The sequence below is a fragment of the Adiantum capillus-veneris genome, chromosome 2, assembly GCF_014529385.1.
Source record: "Adiantum capillus-veneris isolate H3 chromosome 2, ASM1452938v2, whole genome shotgun sequence".
Classification (NCBI taxonomy): Eukaryota; Viridiplantae; Streptophyta; class Polypodiopsida; order Polypodiales; family Pteridaceae; genus Adiantum; species Adiantum capillus-veneris.
The window spans coordinates 180619551-180627349 of record NC_140932.1 but is presented as its reverse complement, the minus strand read 5'-3'; positions in this window follow the sequence as shown (position 1 = coordinate 180627349).

Genomic DNA, 7799 nt, shown 5'->3' with positions numbered 1-7799 from the left:
TCGTTAGCTCACACTGTGTATTTCATTATCTAAAACTCCCAAAATAACTTACAAAAAATTGGCTTTTATACCTTAGCCAAGTTTTTGGTGGTCAAACTAATAATTTGGGAGCTCTAACTAAGATGGGTAAAGACAGGTTGATACAATCTGGAAACTTATAGCCCCGGCTCATCAATTACAAAGTTTATCCAAAAAATAGGAGTTAACATATTCCCGATTTATCAAAATAATAGGTGTTTTTACAATGATAGCTCCAAAAAATGGTATCCGACTTAGCTTGCTGCTAACATTCCCCCCTCCTCGCCTCTCCTATGTCTCCCTTGACACAGCTTTATGGGTTGAAATGATCTTCAGGTTGACGGCTGGCGAGGTGGTCTTTAAGTGCATGTAGAGCCTTTTTGTATCTGATCTTTCTCTCTTTGTCTGGCACCTGCAAAATTGCATAGTGGCTCTCTTTTTTAGCTCAATTGCGGAGTAGCCTACGAATCTGGAAGTCAGGTTGTGATCATTGGCCCAAAAAATTCGTTCGACAATTGAAAAATCTTGTGTAGAACGCTTCCTCAAACGCCAACATATTATGAGATGGCAAGAACATGCAGCGGGCGTAGAAGCCATAAAGGACTTCTTCGAAAGGTTGACCATTGAGATCGTAGCATAAACCCTTATTGCCCTCTAGGAAGGACATCCACGGGGCTCCTGCTTGCTCAGGCTCATGAAAGACTTCAATCCATGTGAGCAGCATTCGGCAAATTTTGTAGAGCATAGCACATGAGAGATCAGGGAGGCTTTTGAAGAATGACATGGCGTTCGTTCGGGTTTTCACCATGTATTCCTCTATCGGCGTTCCCTTTTCTGGAGCTGGCAATCTCAGATAATTCAGCCATGTCGGCCGCTTCTTTGTCATTGCCTCATGTGCTTGCCACGTTCTTACTCTTGGTACATGACAAAAAGTTGGATCCTTTTGAAGTGTCGCAGGTGCTCTTGTGAACAAAATCAAGTATCTTGGATTCTTGTTCAACCAGCTCTTTCTCCACTTGGGGTGGACTTCATCTGCGCCTTCTACTTGCATGTCTTTATAAAGTCTTTCCTTGACCTGTAGCAGCTCTACCTTGATCAAGGGATATGGTAGTGATTGTTGATGCCAGTGTGCATTGATTAGGTTGGAAGTGAGTTGAGTAACATTGACAGAGTGAAGAACTCTCAACTCCCAATCCATCGTTGTTTTCCATTGTTCATCTGCTTCCTGGGTAACCTTTTCTTTAAGTGCATCTTCCTCATATTTTGACAATTGGACCATTGGCACCTCATCAGCTTCTGTGAATGGTACTTGAAATTCTTCTTCGCCACCTAGCCCTTCTTTTGGTTGTGTTTCCATCTCAGTGAAAGAGACTGAGGGAATATCAATGTGTGGCTGCTCTAACGTACCTGCTTTTTCCTACGTCTCTTGTTGTCCATCTCGCGGTAGCTGGTTGACTCTCTTTAGCTTGGCTATTTCCTTGAGAAATTCTTCTTCTCTTTGTACCCGCATTAATGCAAGGTCTCTAAGTTGTGACTGCTCCAACTTTAGTTCTAGCTCAAGATCTTTATTCTTTTTCTCCAATGCTTTGTACACTTCGTCTGTACCTTTGATTGAGGTGACTGCGGGATTCTCTCTTATCTGTCGCAAAAAGGTTGCCTGATCGTTGATCCTCTTCTCTGAATATTGCAATGAGGCGTTTGCTATGTCTAGTTGTACTTGGATATTTTGAACTAACAGAGTTGTAGTTAAGAGTTCGTTGGTAACCTCTGTCAGTTGTTCGTCCTTGGTCTTGCAGGCATTTGTCAACTTCATGAGAAGTTCGCCTAGGTCTTCCATTTCCTTTTGCTATTTTTTCTCTAGCTAGCTAGTATTGTTCAGCTTCAGCTTTCAATTCTTGGACTTGTTTCTGCAGATCGGTGATGACATTTAAGATGTCCTCTAGCTCTTCTTGAAGAGCGTCTATCACCATTTCCAATTCTTTAGCCTTAGCACTGTGGCTAAGTGCTGCTGATCGTAATTTTTATGTCATCTCTTGCATCTACTTTGCATATTCATTAACTTTGAGAATTACCTCATCATTTGTCTGCCAGTCTTCAGTTTCTATGGGCTACCTAGATGTTTTGCTAGTATCTTGTGATTCCTTTGGTGTGGCTATGGCGGCTATTTATGGTAGCGGCCGTGTTTGTTCTTCCCCTTGAGACTGGCTTTTGTCTCTACTGCTTTGTCTTCTTGAGGCTTCGTGGATGCCTCGGCCGTTTCTTGCTAAGTGGTGGTAGATGGGGTTGCCTCAGTCTCTTGTACCTTTGGTTGTTTAGAACTTTTTGCGCCCCTTGGTTCAGGACTTGCTTCTCTTTGCGGTTCTAGTTTGTTTGCTTTGGCGTGCTCCGGAGTAGTTGCTGCATGTTGTGCAGATTCTGCTGCTTCTTTTTGTTTAGGCTCTTTTTCTTTAGTTTACTCACCCTCGGTGGACCTAGCTGTTGGTGATGGTGGAGGGCTTGGCATGGGTTGGTCATGCTATTTCGTAGCAGGTGAAGATGGTCAGGGATACATATCGCTTTGTTCATGTTGGGTCTCTCCTTGTGCGGTTGCTTTTTCTGCTTGTTTTTCTTGCTCGGATGCATCTTCTCTAGATTTTCTTTCTGCTTCTTGAGCTTCTTTTAGCTTTAATGCCTCCACTTCCTGGTACATTCTTTCCAAAAAATCCTTTAGATCTTCTGCTTCTCTCCCTGCAAGGTGCTTCGTTCTTGGTCCTTTTACTTCTATAGGTACCCACTTTGCAGGGTCCTTGCCTTGAGCTTGGCGGCTTCGTTCAAAAGAGTGCTTCTCTCTCTCAAACCTTGCCTTCTTCTGTTGAGGCTCCTCTTGATGTGCTACCACTACCGTTCTTTTCATCTCTACAATGCGGGCTCTTCTTCCTCATTGTCTGAGCTTTTGCTGTTATGCCCTTCTGGAGAGCTCTCGACAGATTCTTCATCGGATTTGTAAGTTCTTTTGGTGGACCTTGTGGCTCGAGGGGATGCCTAGGCAGACACGATCCATGTGTTCTGATCTGACGCAGGTGGAAAATTGTATTCCATGCCGATAGCATGGTAGGGTATTCTTGTGAGTACCTCAGGTGCTCCCAGATATGTTATCTTACCCTCTTTCTTTGTACCCTTCAGTGTGGACATAACATATTGTGCATGGTCGATGGGTTGCCTGGTTGTCAACTTTAACACTTATATAAATGTAGTCGCAACTGCATGATTGGGTGTTGTGTATCTTGGTGGTCTCTTTGTGAGAAAGTGAAAGTGTTGATGATATAATCTTCCACTTGCTTCTGGATAAGATCAGCAAAGGTTGCAGCAACGATTTCCTTGGTGAAGGTACGTGTTGTCTTTCTATCTCTAGCCCTCATGGTCATCCCTTATGTCGAAAACTTGAGAGCTTCAGCTACTATTTCTTTGGTAATTACCACTTCTACCTTGTGCCCATGCTGGTCAGTAATCTGGGATGTTCCATCTTCCTTGATTGTGGACAGGAGCTCATAAGCTTTCTGAAAATCTACACCACATGGCTCTTGGTCGTAGAACTCTCTGAGCCCAAGCCTTCTGTTAGCTTCTTTTGTCTCGAGCTTTGCTACGACATTATAGACCTCTTTTGGTAGAAGTTGTAGTTCTACCTGATGTCCTTCTTCACTTTTGAATCTACCTGTGAAAATCGTTGTGTTATTCTCCTCAAGCTGTTCTTTAGACAGATAGGTTGCTTTGGTTATCTTTACTGAAGTGGGGTCAAGTTGGTATGGTGGTAGCTCTTGCAGCTTCTCCTTTTGAGTGACCTCTTCTTGGCCTTCTCTGCAGCTTGCATGGCTCCTGTTAAGTGAATAGAGTGTCAAAGTTAGAAAATTTGGCAGATTCCACCCTGAATTGTCCTTCAATCTGAACTATTGACAAGTTGAGTCCAATTTGCTTCAAATCAATTTTTGAACATGCATAGATGCATAAAAACATGTAAAGATTATAATCTTGAAGTGCAAGAAAAAATTTGCAACAAAAGTGAATAATCGTGATAGCTAAGAGATTATTTCAACTTCTTGCAATTTTGGCATTATAGGCTTGAAGTATGTATCAATTAGATACTCTGAGTGAAGTGTGCACAGGGTGAAAATGGTGCCAGATTTAGACTTCAACTTTTTGAAACAGTAGATGTAAAGGAATTTTGAGATTTTGAGCTCCAAATTTGTTCAAACTTGGTTAGTGGACTTCGGACATCATGTACTTTGGTTCCATGATGGCAAAGTTGCAATTTTTCCCATCTTGGCAAAAAAGTAAATAATCGCGATTATTAACTTTTTCATCAAAATGAACATTTTTTTGTGCAACTTGGTTCTAGGCATGGTGTAGACCCTGTGTATGTGATATGAGGTGATTTGGATCAAAAAATATGCCTCATAACTCATAAATTGGTTTGAAAGGACTTCCTTGTGTTTTTTGGCAATTTTCCAAGTTATAATTGCTCATTTTGGCTCATACTTGAAATGGGGCATGTAATAGGTGTGTACAAGTTATAGGTGAGGTGATGATATCATTTTCAAGCCAACATATTGCAAAAGTAAATAATAGCGATTATTTACAGCAATCAACTTTTTCTTGTAAAACTTGAGAATTTTGACCTAAACATATTCTATACACCTAAAACAAGTTTTAAATTGAATTTGGTAAAATTTCATCTTACCGGCATCACTTCGTGCTTTGTCGACTCTGAAATCATGGATTTTTGTGACTATATGGCCTGTGGAGGTGGTTAGTCATATTTGAGGCTATGGACTTGTCCGCTACATAGTCCTAAAGAAACTCATCCAATGTTGGCCTATTTGAAGTCAGTTTGACCTCGTATGTCAAATTTGACGCTTTGTAGCCTTCGAGTTGTTTTTTTCTTTTCGAGGGCTTGGCTTGATTGATTTTATGAAACCAACCATATACATTGTATATATACCTCCTATATAAGTTGTCTGTGGAGTCAAAATCCAATTCTGGCATCTACCAAAAACCTAGCTTTTCTACTTGGGACCCCCTCGACCCTTGCTGAATGGTCAACTGTTAATATTAGAAGTGTTCTATTATGTTGGGGCATGCTACAGTTCATGTCTCATCTGATTTGGTTGAGCTGACAGGCCGCTATGGTCAATTTTTGGTCGTAGGTCTTCGTGCACTGCTCGGATTCTAGGGTTTTTTCAAGGGGTTTAGACTAGCTACCGGCCGTGCAGAATGGATCATTGATAAGTATAGAACTTACCCCTCATGTTTCGTGTGAGACAACGCTGAAAACAGGCAACTGTGGACTCCAAAAAGTGCGCGCGAAGAAGCTCGAAAAGCTCTCTCTCCAAAGGCGACAAGTGAAAATGAGGTGATTTTAGCCTACCTTGCATATCTATACTCGCACTTCCCGAACCATTTTTCCCAAAACTACCCGTTAGTCCTATTAGGCCGTGAAATTTATGTTAGGCTCAAAATTTTCCCCAATCGGATTCCTGTAGCTCATTCTGCAAGAATTCTGCAAAAGTAGTCTGGCCGCCTAATTTAGGCTTTCCACTTTCATCTGCCGATTTGATTGAAATTTTTTGTGACTATACACCTTGTCTTTTTTATCATCGACGTATCTTATGTTTTTCCATCTGAGCTTCTTTGATATTTATTATTAATTTTTGACCTGTTTATTAAAAAATCAAAGAAAATAACAAAATAATAAAAAATCAAAGTAAAAATATAATAATTAAGAAAATCCATTGAAAAACACACCTTGATTGTTTTTTGTTGGATTTCTAAGTCTCAACATCACAAAATGATGAAAAATAACCAAAAAGGACTATTTTTTGATGATTTTTTTATAATATATACACTATTTACACTCATCGGGGAGATATTATCAATTAAATTTTCCCTGTTGATGATTTATAAGGACATTATTATGTAATTTTACAAAAAATCACATGTTAACATCAAACTTTTTTCTCTCTCTTCAAACATTGCCCTTAATTACTTAGTGCCCTTCCACCCCTCCTAGATGACGTACTTCGCGATGATTGTGTACATGGGTTGAATAATCGTGTCTATTCATATCCTTGGTTGACTCTACCGTGCTTTGAAGATCAATGCAGTTCAAACCATTATGATGTGCATGAGTTGGGTCTTGAGTAATTAACTCAAGGGTTGCTGATGTCGAGGCTAACTGATGCTTTTTTCCAGAGAGCAATACTTGTAGCTTGTGTGCTTTTTGTTGATTGTACCATCAGGATGCTTTAGCACGCTGATTGCCTGAGCTGTTGGTATCAATAATGGTTGTTGCCGATATTTTTCCTGTCATTGATATCTTGGTTTGCTTTGTGCAGAATGGTATGGTTGAGTCTTTCTAAGACTTAACTCTCCATTGCTTGATCAGTTTAATGGTTTGAGGAGAAGATAAGTGCTCCTTTTTCTTCCAAATCCATTTCGTGTTAGGTTCCTTGCTCAAGGATGCTCGTCTCTGTGTTGTGATCCTTGGATCTGTCTTTGGTATTTTCGATGATGTTTTGGGCACCTCGATTTGAATCGGCTTGTCCTTAAGCTCTGCTTTTGGTACCAAATTTGTCTGACTCCTTGCATACTACTTGGAGCATTTACTTGTCGATAGGATGGGGAAGATTGATTGCTTTGTGGTTTTCTCTATTGGTAACTTCTTTTCCATTCCTCTTTGCTTGGTGCAACTAGAACAACGAGTTGTCCGCCTTTAGGTGATAGCTTGAGATGATTTGTATCCCAATCTAGTACTGCCTTGTACATCCGCATCCATGAGATTCCAAGAATCATTGTCTCATTCATGTGTTCATCTAGTAAGCATGAGGACATGAACATCCATCTACTATCACATTTAAGTTGACTACTCCCAATGTTGGTGTTGGGTTCTTGTTGCATCCTTTGATAGTCGCTATTCCTGTTGTCAAAGACTGATTGGTTGCTTTCTTGTATGTGGAATAATTGAGTGCATTTACTCGAGATCATAAATCAACCAATGCATTTGTGCTATGATTATTGAGCTGTACTTTGATGTGAAGGTCCATTCCATCTAACCATTCATCATCGGTTGACACAGCATCTTTCAGCAATTTCCATTGTCGGTCATCTATTTTGAGAGTGTTGATGGAAATAGGTATTTGTTGATTCTTGAGAGCAGCTTTCCTTTTGAGTACTCAAAGTCGAGCTTCTTCTTGGGCTTCATCAATAACCTGCTGTCGTTTTATCTTCCTTTTCTTAGCTGCATATATTCTTTCTAGCAATTCACTGGTTAGTGGAAAAATTGTACTTCTTTAAACAACATCCGCTAATCCAATTAACCATTGCATCTAGGGTGGACAATTTAACTGCTAAACTTGGAGATATATCTTCAATGATAAACGGTCCGTTTCCTTTTTCTTAAACTTGGGAATGTGTTGCTTAAGGGAATATACTAAAACTAAGTCCCCTTTTTTGAAGATTTTTGTAATTAGATGGGAATCAAAAAACTGTTTTTTGTTTTCACTTTTGTGCATAGATGTGAGCTACAGCAGTTATCCTTTGCTCATCTAGATTTTCTAAATCTTCAAGTCTCTCTGAAAATTCATGTCCAGTCCACTTAAGATCCTTAGCTACGCATAGTGTCGGCAATAGAAACTCTATTGGCAGTATGGCATCAAGACTATAAACAAGGTTAAAGGGTGTAGCATTTAAAGCTGTTTTGAATGAAACTCGATAAGCCCATAATGCTGCATGGAGATTCATTTCCCAGT